At 41.8% G+C, this 13,447-nt stretch overlaps 1 pseudogene; it reads right to left on the bottom strand.

Annotated features, from left to right (window-relative positions):
- Positions 1–4,965: 4,965 nt before the first annotated feature.
- On the bottom strand, positions 4,966–6,000 carry LOC102439928 (annotated as a pseudogene).
- Between the last annotated feature and the right edge of the window lie 7,447 nt (positions 6,001–13,447).

Below are 13,447 nucleotides of genomic sequence, written 5' to 3'. Positions count from 1 at the left end.
GCGCACATATATAAAAAGCCAGTGACCATACACTGTAACTACCAGACAACGGGTCGCTATGATGCCCACTGTGCCAGTGAACCCAGCCCCTCCTCCTGGTCGGCCCCACCCCTGATCAGTCTCTCCCACCCTGATTGAGGGTGGGGTGGCTGGCCAACCCCCCCATGACCCTTCGTCCAGGCCACCCCGCTCCCCAGCAGGGACCCCCACCCCATAGGGGCATGGCCGGCCTGCAAACTGCCCACGGCCCCTTGCCCAGGCCAGCCTCGACCCCCAGCTGGGACCCCCCCACCCGATCCAAGGCCCCCATCAGGACAGGCCAGGCCTAGGGACCTTACCCGTGCATGAATTTTGTGCATTGGGCCTCTAGTATATATATATAATAGAATAGAAAATATATGTATATGTTATATAGAAGATATATAGTCATATTTATGTGGAGAGTGAGATTATTCATATTCTCTGAAAAAGAAATTTTGAAGTGATTCTTACATTGAAAATATTATCTGAACAGCATTTGCACTCTGTCAAACACTTTAAATATAAAATTAATATTTCTGATTAATTTTAAATAACAACCTTCTACTCAAACAGGCAAAATGTATCCCCTAATCCTCTCCCCAAAACTGCACACACACACACATGAGCACACTCTAAGGATTGGGATGATTCTCAGAGGAAAAAAATACTGGTACTAAGACTATAATGAAATCTCCAGTTACCATGGCTACCTTCAATCAAAGTCTATATGTATAGGCATTTCTAAATCTAGCTAAAAGTGTGTAATGATGCTAATTTGGCATAGTATTTAGATTAATAATTAAGTCCAGTTGTGATTTCATTATTACAATAAAAATTTACCACTATAAATCAAGTGAAGTCTTAGTTTTCACCTGTGTTAGGCAGAATTCTAAGATGGCCTCTAAGATTCCTACCTCTTGATGTATATACTCTATAATCCCCATGTTGCCTGTGAAACTGTGACTATGATGGACTTCACTCTTGTGATTAGGTTGTGTTACACAGCAAAAGTGAAAGAATTTTGCAAGTAGAGTGAAGGTTCCACATTAGTTGACTTTGAGTTATGCAAAAAAGAGATTATCCTGGGTGGGTTGGACCTACCTGTGGGTGGTTCTGAATGCAGGTGCCCACGACACGAACATGGCCCAGTTCCACACCAAATGCTTCAGGAACAAGGTATTACACAATATGAATCAGTTTAATTTCATGGTACCAGTGAAAGAAATCCTTCCAGCAAAGTGAAGAATGCCTTATAATTTAATAACTCCTTCTTAATTTTGATTTTTAAAATTCATATTTTTAAATGTAACATGACCTGTAAACAGAGTTCTCTTGTCCTCTAGTGCCCTTCACACAGTGAAGCCTCAATAAACCGTATGTGATAAGAAAAAGATGGCACAGCTCCAGAGACCCAGGGCTTGCAACATTGTGAGCTAGGCCAAAATTGATTAGATAATTATAAAGATAATCATGAATTTTTTGTTTTGGAAAGGCAAATGTTTTGATGGCAAGATTCTTGAAACTGTTCAGCTGATATATTCACATTTTTGTATAAGACACAGCAGGAGGTGGACATAATGCTAACCATTAAGATGTGTTATGCTTAAAAGGAACATTAATTCTATTGTTTCTGGTTTAAAAGCAAACTATATCCAATCCAATGCCCTGTAATGCCTGCATTCATGAAGTACTTTATTGCCTTCTAGTCATCCCTTCCAAACCACCCCCGCATCCTGCCTCAGTTGGTCATCGTTAAGAAGGGGCTCATTTCCTTTCATTTTATGTGTGTTTCTTTTCTGGTTCCTAATTATTTTACTGCATTAGTCAAAGCTGTTAGCAAAGTAGCTCCAAGAACAGATTTAATGAGAGTGACAGATTTTGACTTTTCATATAAAATTATAAACCTGTGTCCATGGAAACAGAGGGGAAAGCAAAACCTGAGATTCCCTTCCTTTATATCTTACTGTGTGGCACTGTGAAAAATAACCACAGTGAAAATAGCTGAGAACAATCACATGTTGCAGCAAATCCAATATCCCAGGTGTCAGGAAGGCACAGTTCCACATCCTAGGGACTTTTCTCTATTACTAAGGAGGTGCACTCAGACATGGTTCAGCCACTATAAATCTCCATGTAATTCTAATCCTATATAATAAAAGGGTAATATGAAAATCGATCGAACGATGGAACACCCAGTCGCTATGACGTGCACTGACCACTAGGGAGCAGACGCTCAATGCAGGAGCTGCCTCCTGGTGGTCAGTGTGCTCCCACAGGGGGAGCGCTGCTCAGCCAGAAGCCTGTGGGGAGCAGGCCTAAGCTGGCAGTCGGACATCCCCCGAGGGCTCCAGGACTGCGAGAGGGCACAGGCCGGGCTGAGGGACCCCTGTGAGTGCACTAATTTTGTGCACCGGGCCTCTAGTCAATGATAACTTGAAAACATTAGAATGTTACTTTTTAATGAATATTTGTTTGGGTAGAATTACTGTGACAGCTTTGAAATGATGAAAATTTATCTGCGAATACTTCTTGTTTGTTTATTTATTTGGATATTGCTGTGATGACTGAAAATTTGCCATTGACGTCTCTGTCAAGAGAACCTTCTATGGAGAGCATAGCTGATGGAGACCCTCAGCCACCCTCTCTGAGAATCCACCACAGTGACCACATTTTAGATGGCTGCCCCTAGCCAATGACTGCATGGCAGTACAATCTGGGACCTTTCTAATGATAATTTGGCTGAAGCTTTCATAGAATGCCCTGCAGGATGCCATTCTTCCTATCCATGGCTTTTTTCTTTCTTTTTAAAAAATTAAACTTTTATTGTTGAAAGTGTTACATATGTCCCCTTTTTCCTCCATTGACCCTTCTAGTTCGCTCCTGTCCCCCACCCCAGGCCTTCACCACCCTATTGTCTGTGTCCATGGGTTACGCATATATGAATACAAGTTTTTTGGTTGATTGCTTCCCACCCACCCACCTCCTCCTTCCCTCTGAGATTCAACAGTCTATTCCATGTTTCAATGTCTCTGGCTCTTTTTTGTTCATCATTTTTTTGTTCATTAGATTCCACATATGAATAAGATCATGTGATACTTGTCTTTCTCTCACTGGCTTATTTCAGTTAGCATAATTCTCTCCAAGTCCCTCCATGCTGTCTCAAATGGTAAGAGATCCTTCTATTTTACTGCTGCATCATATTCCATGGTGTAAATGTACCACAGCTTTTTATCCACTCATCTACTGATGGGCACTTGGGCTGTTTCTAGATCTTAGCTATTGTAAATTGTGCTGCTATGAACATAGAGGTACATACATTCTTTCTGACTGGTGTTTTGGGTCTCTTAGGATATATTCCTAGATGTGGTATCACTGGGTGAAATGGCAATTTCATTTTTAATTTTTTTGCAGAAACTCCATATTGTTTTCCATAGTGGCTGCACCAATCTGCATTCCCACCAGCAGTGTACTAGGGTTCCCTTTTCTCCACATCCTAGCCAGCATTTGTCATTTGCTGATTTGTTGATGGTAGCCATTCTGACAGATGTGAGGTGATGCATCGTCATTTTAATTTGCATCTCTCTGATGATCAGTGATTTGAACACTTTTTCATATGTCTTTTGGTCATCTGTATGTCCGCTTTGGAGAAGTGTCTATTTAGGTCCTTTGCCCATTTTTCAATTGGATTGTTTGTCTTCCTTTTGTTAAATTGTATGAGTTCCTTATATATTTTGGATATTAAACCTTTATCGGATGTATCATTGCCAAAAATGTTCTCCAATACAGTGGGTTCCCTTTTGTTGATGGTTTCTTTTGCTGTGCAGAAGCTTCTTATTTTGATGTAGTCCCATTTGTTTATTTTCTCCTTAGTTTCCTTTGCCCTATGAGATGTATCTGCAAACATATTGCTATGAGAGATGTCTGAGATTTTGCTGCCTGTGGTTTATTGTAGGATTTTTATGGTCCCACAACTTACATTTAAGTCTTTTATCAATTTTGAGTTTATTAGTATGTATGGTGTAAGTTGATGGTCTTGTTTCATTCTTTTTTGCATGTATCTGTCCAAGTTTCACAACACCATTTATTGAAGAGACTGTGTTGACTCATTGTATGTTCCTGCCTCCTTTGTTAAATATTTTAATGGATCATAATGGTGTGGGTCAATTTCTGGGTCTCTGTTCTGTTTCTTTGATCTATATGACTGTTCTTGTGCCAGTACCAGGCTGTTTTGATTACAGTGGCTTTGTAGTATAACTTGATATCGGGTATTGTGATCTTCTTTCTCAAGATTGCTGCAGCCATTTGGGATCTACTTTGGTTCCATATAACTTTTTGGAGTATTTGTTCTAGGTCTGCGAAATATGCTATTGGCATTTTAATAGAGATTGCACAGAATCTGTAGATTACTTTCGGTAGTATGGACACTTTAATGATGTTAATTCTACCAATCCATGAACATGGTATATTCTTCCACTTGTTTGTATCTTTCTCTCTCTCTTCTTTCTCTCTCTCTCTCTCTCTCTCTCTCTCTCTCTCTAAATTGTGGATAAAGTGCCAATTTTATGTACAAATAAGTAAATTTTACAATCTGCTTTGAAACAGCAGAGGCTGATGTCTTCTAATGGCCATGTGGTAGGAACTTAATGCTCAACCTGCTGATCAGACCGCACGTGTCCCCACAGAGCTCTGCTGAGAGCCATGGTAAGGCCATGGACACCTGCGTGCTAGTAACAGCCAGACACCGGGCAGGAGCTTCCAAAGACTCAGAGGAGCTTTGTCTACGCTTCCCTTCTAGTTCAGACCATTAACAAACAGGGCTCTTGCCGGGGTTGCTACAGTTTTAAAGATGTTAATGGTGTAGCTAGTTGATAAGACTTAAAGTTGCTCATTTTTCTTTTGAGAAGGAAAAAATATCAGCAAAATAAGAGCAGGCATTCAGTTCATTTAGAAGTCAGCGTCCAGGGTAAAAGAGTTCTCTGTCGGACGTGGCATCACTTCCATCCTCTGATATTCGCCCACTCTCTTCTCAAAGAAGTTCGTCTTCCTTTCTCGTGAAATATTCTCCATGAAGTCAAATGGACTTTCTATTCGGAAAACCTTGCTAAAACCCAGCTCCAGCCTGAGTCTATCAGTCACGAATTCAATGTACCCCTTCATCAGAGTGCAATTCATCGCAATGACATTCACTGGCAAGGCCTCTGTGAGGAACTCCTGCTCTATCCCAACAGCGTTGGTGATGATCTCTTTCACCCTCTGCTCTGCAGGTTTGTGCAGCAGGTGTTTGAACATCAGGCAGGCAAAGTCTCAGTGCAAACCCTCATCTCTGCTACTCATTTGGTTGGAGAATGAGGCCAGGCACCAGGTCTCATTTCTTGAGCCAGAATATCGGCGCAAAAGAAGATTCCTTCCACTGTGGCAAACGCTACAACACGTTCTCCATAGGCGGTCTCTTTGTTCCTGATCCAACGCAAGGCCCAGCCAGGCTGCCTTCTTGGCACAAGGCATCGTCTCCACGGCGTTGAAGAGCAACTCCCTTTCCTTGGCATCTTTAATGTCAGTGTCAATGAGGAGACTGTACATTTCAGAATGGATGTTTTCCATGGCAATTTGGAAGCTGTAGAAACAGCGGGCTTCGGTGATCTGAACTTCTTGGCTAAACCGCTCCACCAAGTTCTCATTGGTGATGCCATGGCTGGCAACTAAGAAGGCCAAATGCGAAATGAAGTGCCTCTCCTCGGGCTCCAGGGCTGCCCAGTGCTGCCGGTCCTGGGAGAGGGCCACCTCCTCAGCTGTCCAGAAGGAAGCTCGGCTTTCTTATCCATCTGCCAGAGGTCATGGTATTCCATGGGAGAAGTGACAAAGCGCGGGGTTTTCTCTCGGCAGCGGTTCATCCTGCACGCCAGGGGCAGGGACCTGAGCTTTCGGCTTGGCCGGCTCCGGGAAGATCCTCCTGGCGGTCTTGCTGGCCAGCACGCGGGTGCCACTGAGGCTGGGGGCATGTTCTCCTTGTCTGCTCGCCTGGCTGAGCCCCTCCAGGCGCGAGAGCTGCAGCTGCTGAGGTCGGGAGGGGAGCGGGCAGAGGGCCCGGTGGCTGCTGTGGCTGTGGAGGCGGCTGCCTGAGGCACAGGTGAGGCTGAGCTGGGATCCAGGGACTTCCTCTATCTCTTTTTACAACATCCTGTAGTTTTCCGAGTACAAGTTTTTACCTCCTTGGTTAAGTTTATTCCTAGGTATCTTATTATTATTATTATTATTATTATTACTACTACTTTTGTTGCAATGGAAAACAGGATTGTTTTAGTTTCTCTTTCTGTGAGTTCATTATTTATTGGTGTATAAACATGTCATGGATTTCTGGGTGTTAATTTTGTATTCTGCTACATTGCTGAATTTCTTCATTAAATTTAGTAGTTTTTTGGTGGAGTCGTCAGGTTTTCTGTGTACAATATCATGTCATCTGCGAATACTGAGATTTTAACTCCCTCCTTCCCAATTTGGGTGCCTTTTATTTCTTCTTCTTGTCTGATTGCTGTGGCTAGGACTTCTAGTACTATGTCGAACAGGAGTGGTGAAAGTGGGCATCCCTGTCTTGTTCCTTTTCTTAGGGGAAATGGTTTTAGTTTTTGCCCATTGAGTATGATGTTGGCTGTAGGTTTGTCATATATGGCCTTTATTATGTTGAGGTATGATCCCTCTATTCCCACTTGGCTGAGAGTTTTTAGCAAAAATGGGTGTTGGATTTTGTCAAATGCTTTTTCTGCATCTATTGATATGGTCATGTGGTTTTTATCTTTCAGCTTGTTTATGTGATGTATCACGTTTATTGATTTGCAAATATTGTACCAGCCTTGCAGCCCTGGAATAAATCACACTTGGTCATGCTGTATGATCTTTTTAATATATTGCTGGATCGGATTTGCTACTATGCTGTTGAGGATTTTAGCATTTATGTTCATCAGGTATATTGGCCTGCAGTTCTCTTTCTTTGTAGTGTCTTTATCTGATTTTGGATCTAGAATAATTTTGGCCTCATAAAAAGAGCTTGGAAGTGTGCCTTCCTCTGGGATTTTTTGGAATTGTTTGAGGAGGACAGGTGTTAGTTATTCTTTGAAGTTTTGGCAAAACTCCCCTGTGAAGCCACCTGGACCAGGACTTTTGTTTGCTGGGAGTTTTTTGATTACTGCTTCTATTCCTTGGGAGCCTCTTCCTGGCTACTTCTGCTCCCTCCTCTCTCTCTTTTTTTTAAAAGATATTTTTATTGATTTCAGAGAGGAGGAGAGAATGAGAGAAACATCAATGATGAGAGAGAATCATTGATCTGCTGCCTCCTGCACACCCCATACTGTGGATTGATCCCATAACCAGGGCATGTGCCCTGACTGAGAATTGAACTATGACCTAATGATTCCTGGATCGACACTCAACCACTGAGCTACACTGGCCAGGCTCCCTCTCCCTCCTCTTTATGTTTCACCAGTTCCCCCACAATTTCCTGCATGTCTAATCACATCATGTTGTCTGCTTCTCAGAGAACTCCAGCTGACACAACTGTCTTTTTCTAGAAAAAATATGAAATGGTTTACACAGATACCAGCAATATAATGAAAGATTTAAAATAGGCATAGAAAATTAGGAAAAGGGAAAACAAAGTTAAGAAAGCAGAATGGATCTCAAAGGGGGTTAGTTTACAGAATGAACATTATATGTGGGTCATATATTTGACCCCAAGAATAAAGTATATTGGAAAATGGAAATTGGAAACATATCAATAAAATTATTCTTGTTTTACAGTTTAGAATAATAATGAATAACCTAGAAAATCCAGGGGAAAACAAAATTTTATTGCCATCAAAGCAATTTTGACCATGTTTTGATTACCTGTGTTAATGACTTATAGGACTGGTCTGAATATAGCTAGGTCATGGTAATTTTAAGACATCAATTCCATTTGGCCCTGGCTATAGAGGCATATAATGTGCAAATGTAGAATATGTTTCATAGCAGACTTTCTTTTTACATATTTTTTCTTAGGTAAATATTATTATTAGTTGGTGTATATCCTAAATTTTAGGATGCATGACAGTAGTGGGAAGAAATTAAAATTGCTTGTGGATTTTTCACAGTATAAGCCTCATGTTACTTTTATTCAAGAATGTGTTGGTACCAGCAGGCACATTGTACCCTCCTGGGCTTTCTATATACATCAAAATGATCTGCGTCATCTTAATCCAATCTCAGACTGAAATCCTTATGTGAACAATAATAAAGTACATTCAATAATCATAAAAATAAATTACAAATTAATTTTTCTTATACAGAATATTGTATTCTATTTTGATGACTAACATTTCATACTGTAGAAAAGTAATTTTCTGTCAGAAAAGGACTTGGTATTAGAGTAGACCAGTGATGGCAAACCTATGACACGCGTGTCAGAGGTGACATGCTAACTCATTTTTTTGGTTGATTTTTCTTTGTTAAATGGCATTTAAATATATAAAATAAATATCAAAAATATAAGTCTTTGTTTTACTATGGTTTCAAATATCAAAAAATTTCTATATGTGACATGGCACCAGAGTTAAGTTAGGGTTTTTCAAAATGCTGACATGCCGAGCTCAAAAGGTTTGCCATCACTGGAGTAGACACTAAGTTGAATGTAAGTCAACATTGCAGTTTTATTAAAAAACATCACAATGACATTGGGATTTATGAATATACTAGAGGCCTGGTGCATGAATTCGTGCACTGGTGGGGTCCTTCAGCTTGGCCTGTTCCTCTCACAATCAGGGCCCCTTGGGGGATGTCAGGCTGCCAGTTTTGGCCTGATCCCCACAGGCTGGGATCCCTGATCCCCAAAACCGGCAGTCTGACATCCCCTGAGGAATGTAGTAGTGGGGCCGGGTGCCACACCACTTCCGCTCATTCTGGCCCCACTGTGCCTGCCACGGCTGCTTGGTAGCACACTGCTGCAGAGGCGGGAGAGGCTTGTGCCATCGCCACAGCTGTGCTTGCCAGCTGGGAGCCTGGCATCTGACACCCATCAGTCAACTGAGTAGTACTCCTGCTGTGGGAGTGCACTGACCACCAGGGGGCAGCTCCTGCATTGAGCGTCTGCCCCCTGGTGGTCAGTGTGCATCATAGTGACCGGTTGTTTGGTTGTTTGGTCATTCAGTTGTTTGGTTGCTTAGGCTTTTATATATATACTAGAGGCCTGGTGCACAAAAATTAGTGCACTCGGAGGTCCCTCAGCCCGGCCTATGCCCTCTTGCAGTGTGGGATCCCTCGGAGGATATCCACCCCAGTGGGGACCCTTACCCCATGGAGGTTTGGCTAGCCTGGGTGAGGGGCTGATGGCTGTTTTCAGGCTGGCCACACCCCCTTTAGGGTGGGGGGTCCCCACTGGGGTGCCTGGCCAGTCTGAGTGAGGGGCTGAGTGCCGTTTTCAGGCTGGCCAAGCCCCCTGGCAATGTAAGCTCCCAGCCTCTCCTTTTTTTCTTTCTTTTTTTTATTCTGGGATTTATTTACCTTCTATAATTGAAACTTTGTTGCCTTTAGCAGAGGCCTGCAGAAAGCTTGGCTTCCTCCATCTCCAGGGGCAACCCACTCCTGCTTACTCCAACTCTGTGGCCACGACTGGCTGAAAGCAGGTATCTGGGGTTTGTTTACCTTCTATAATTGAAACTTTGTTGCTTTGAGTGGAGCTCAGAGCCCACTGCAGCAGGCGGGGAAGCTTGGATTCCTCCATCACTGGAGCAAGCAAGCCTCCTGCTCGCTCCAGCTCCGTGGCTGCTGGCCGCCATCTTGGTTGGGTTAATTTGCATATAGTCGCTCTGATTGGCTGGTGGATGTGGCTTAAGGCGTAGCGAAGGTACAGTCAATTTGCATGTTTGTCTTTTATTAGTGTAGATATATACTAGAGGCCCAGTGCATGAAATTTGTGCACGGGGGGGGGGTGTCCCCGGGGTGTCCCCTTAGCCCAGCTTGCACCCTCTCAAATCTGGGACAGCTGGCTCCTAACTGCTCACCTGCCTGCCTGTCTGGTTGCTCCCAAATGCCACCCCTGCCAGCCTGGTCGCCCCACACAGCCTGCTGTTCGGTTGTCCATCCGGTTGTTTCGGTCGTGTCGGCCCCTGGCTTTTTATATATTAGGATAGATGTGGAACCCTGAATGGATAGAATAACACTACAGTGCTATATAATAGAAGGCAGGAAGCAGAATAATAGTGGCAAACATAGGTATCTGGAGTTAATGTTAGCAATCATTTTTATTTCACCATCCTCACTTTTATCTATCAACCATTATCCTTTCAACCTTTTGTTAGAGGAACACAATTCAGGAAATTTTAGTCAATTACTTTGAGCCAGAAGAGTGTCAGACTTAATCTACAGTTATTACTGTTGTCCCTCTAATACTTATAGTATAGCTATGGTGATTGCTTTTTCTATTGTATCTCCATTTTAAAATAATTACCCCATTATTATATAAAATCTTGACTTTTTATCATCAAACACAGTTCCAAGGTTGACTTTGGAAGTCTACTGGTATTATATAATGATTTGAATTACATTCAATGTTAGGCATATCATTCAGATGATAGGTCATATCTAAGTTTAGAATTTAGGGAGAATTTAGGAGCTGTTTAGCAGAGAAACAAAGATTATTAAAATCCCAGGGTTTAAAGATCTGTAAGAAAGGGATATAAAGAGCATTTTTCCTATTTTAGAGAAACCAGAATCCAACTAATATGGCTTTAAAGAAATCAAGGTATAATTTACATGTAGTATTATGTACAGATCTTAAGTTATATGAATTTTTAGAGAGTGAACATGCCCAGGTAAAACATCCAGTTCAAGATACACTGCATTACTAATAACCCAGAAACTTCCTTCATACCCTGACATTACATCATTAAGTCATCCCCCAAAATAATCATTACTCTGACATTTTATCTCTTCACATACTATTTTATTTTTTCCAGCTTTTGAAACTTCACTTTCTATAGTACTTACTCTTTTTAATTTTCTGGTTGCTGTAATTCAACATTATAGTTGTGATGTTCACCTTTGTTATGTGCAGCAATACTTCCTTTCAGTATTTATTCAGTATTCTATTGGATGATTTAGTCATTCAATGAGAGAATTGAGCTATTGCCAGCTTTCAGCTATTATAAACAATGCTGCTATTAGCATTCTTCTACATGTCTTTTGGTGCACATATATTTATATTTCTCTTGAGTGTTGTATAGGTACATGAGTAAAATTCTTGGTCGTACATTATGCATAGGCTCAGCTTTAATTTTCCAAAGTGGTTGTACCAACTTGCATGACAACCAGAACTGTGTGGCATTCCATTTGCTCCATATGCTTGTAAACTGTTACTTGTTTACTCTCTGCTCAGTTCTAATACATACCTTTTTTTAAAATCACCTGCCATATTCATTAAACACAGTCTTTTGAGATTCATGAAGATTTGGAGATAGAAAAAATAGAGAAGAAATATTTAAAAGATTATGAAGATAAGAGATAAGGAAAGAAGGGAAGGATGATTACATGAGTGAACCATGAAGAGAATTCTGAAGCATTTTGATCACCCAGGGAAAAAACAAAGTAAAATTCAATTTATTCAGACTAAAATTTCTTTCCCCAGTTTTAAGCTCTGATTTCATGGGTTATAAAGTTATGATGATGATGGGGGAAAGATAAGTAAAATATAAACAGGAAGCTAATATAGAAAATAAATCAATAGAGTCTCTCTTAAGACCTAAACATCATTGAAAGAGTCCAGAAGGCAAGTAGTAAGTTATAAAATATTTTTTAGTCTATGTTCTTGTATATCGTCACTGTCTGCTACTTCCATCTAATGCATATTCCCAATGTCTTCATGAAATATTATTGCTATTAAAAAATTGGAGATGGAAGAGAAAAAAAGGTGATATCTGATTCCGTCCTCTTCTTTCCTTTGCTCTTCCCTTCATATTTCCTTCAACCTTACCTGACACATCTTATCCCTGGGGCATGAAGTAAGGATGACAGAAATGGTTTGCCATCCCACAAAATGTCAAAGTCCCTCATATGAGGTGACAACACATCCTGGGAAGATAAGTACTATTGACTTATAATGGAGGAGGGGTGACACTAGATATCTTCTGGGGAAATGACTTTTTGTTGTTGATTCTAAACTTTTAGTTTTGAAGAGAAAAAAATTCGAGTTTCATGGTTTTATGAAGTAAACCCCTAAAGGATGAAAACGTCTACATACTTAACATTTATTGTTTACCTGGGTAATTCTGTTTAGTAATGCTAGCTTCAGGGAAAACTGATTGGGACAGAGAAAGACCATTGAACACAGGTGTCTCAGGAACTGTACACAGGATCCGTGTTTCTTTGGGCTTCTTACTAATTCTGCCCCTCCCCGCTACTAGCCATCTGGAAGAAGGGAATAGGCGTCAAGTTAAATTTGGAGACTTATGAGGTATAGGACTCATAGTTGTTCTATTCATTTGAATTGAAAAATTGATCCAGTTCTGGAGACTTTCCAGGAAGCATCGAACTTGTGGGTTGAGCTGTGAATTTGGAAATTACTTTATAACATTATTTTCCTTTGATTTAACAGGGTAAAAGCATTGTCTCAAAACTAGCAAACAGGCAACAGAGCAGTAACATTTGAATTGCTGTACTTGTCATCTTTTTCTTTCAGTTAAGAATCCTGAAGGACTTTAACATAATTTTGTACCTAAATTAGAATTAAGCTGAATGGGTCCAGTAACCTGGAATTTTTTCCAGACAACTTTGTTGGGGCTGTCCTCATTATGGTACCAAGACATTGCCCCTGTTACCATCCTACATCAGCTGCAATCATGGTTTGTGGACTAAAATTCAGGGGAAAGAGAGGCATACTGCCAGAAAGTAATTGATACATCCTTGAAGAGAATGCCAAAGCACACACCTTTTGCTGTTATTGTAACTTCCTTAATCTCCTGTTTACATGCATTTTTATACTTACACTAGAGGCCCGGTGCACAAAAATTTGTGCACTCAGGGGGGAGGGGGCTCCCTCAGCCCGGCCTGTGCCCTCTCGCAGTCTGGGACCCCTCAGGAGATAACGCCCTGCTGGCTTAGGCCTGCTCCCGGGTGGCAGAGGGCAGGCCCAATCCCTAGGTGTAGCCCCTGGTCAGGCTCAGAGCAGGGCCGATTGGGGAGTTGGGGCACCGCCCCCTGTCATGCACAGAGCAGGGCGGATCGGGAGGTTGTGATGCCACCCTCAGTCACGCTCAGGGTAGGGCCGATTGGGGGGTTGGGACACCACCCCCTGTCACACTCAAGGCAGGGTCGATGGGGAGGTTGCGGCGCCACCCCCTGTCATGCACAGAGCAGGGCCAATCAGGGGGTTGGGGCGCTGCCCCCTGTCACTCACAGAGCAGGG

The sequence above is a fragment of the Myotis lucifugus genome, unplaced genomic scaffold, assembly GCF_000147115.1.
Source record: "Myotis lucifugus unplaced genomic scaffold, Myoluc2.0 scaffold_9, whole genome shotgun sequence".
NCBI classification, from domain to species: Eukaryota; Metazoa; Chordata; class Mammalia; order Chiroptera; family Vespertilionidae; genus Myotis; species Myotis lucifugus.
Note: the sequence above shows the minus strand (reverse complement) of the source record. Positions and strands in the feature narration are given on the sequence as shown.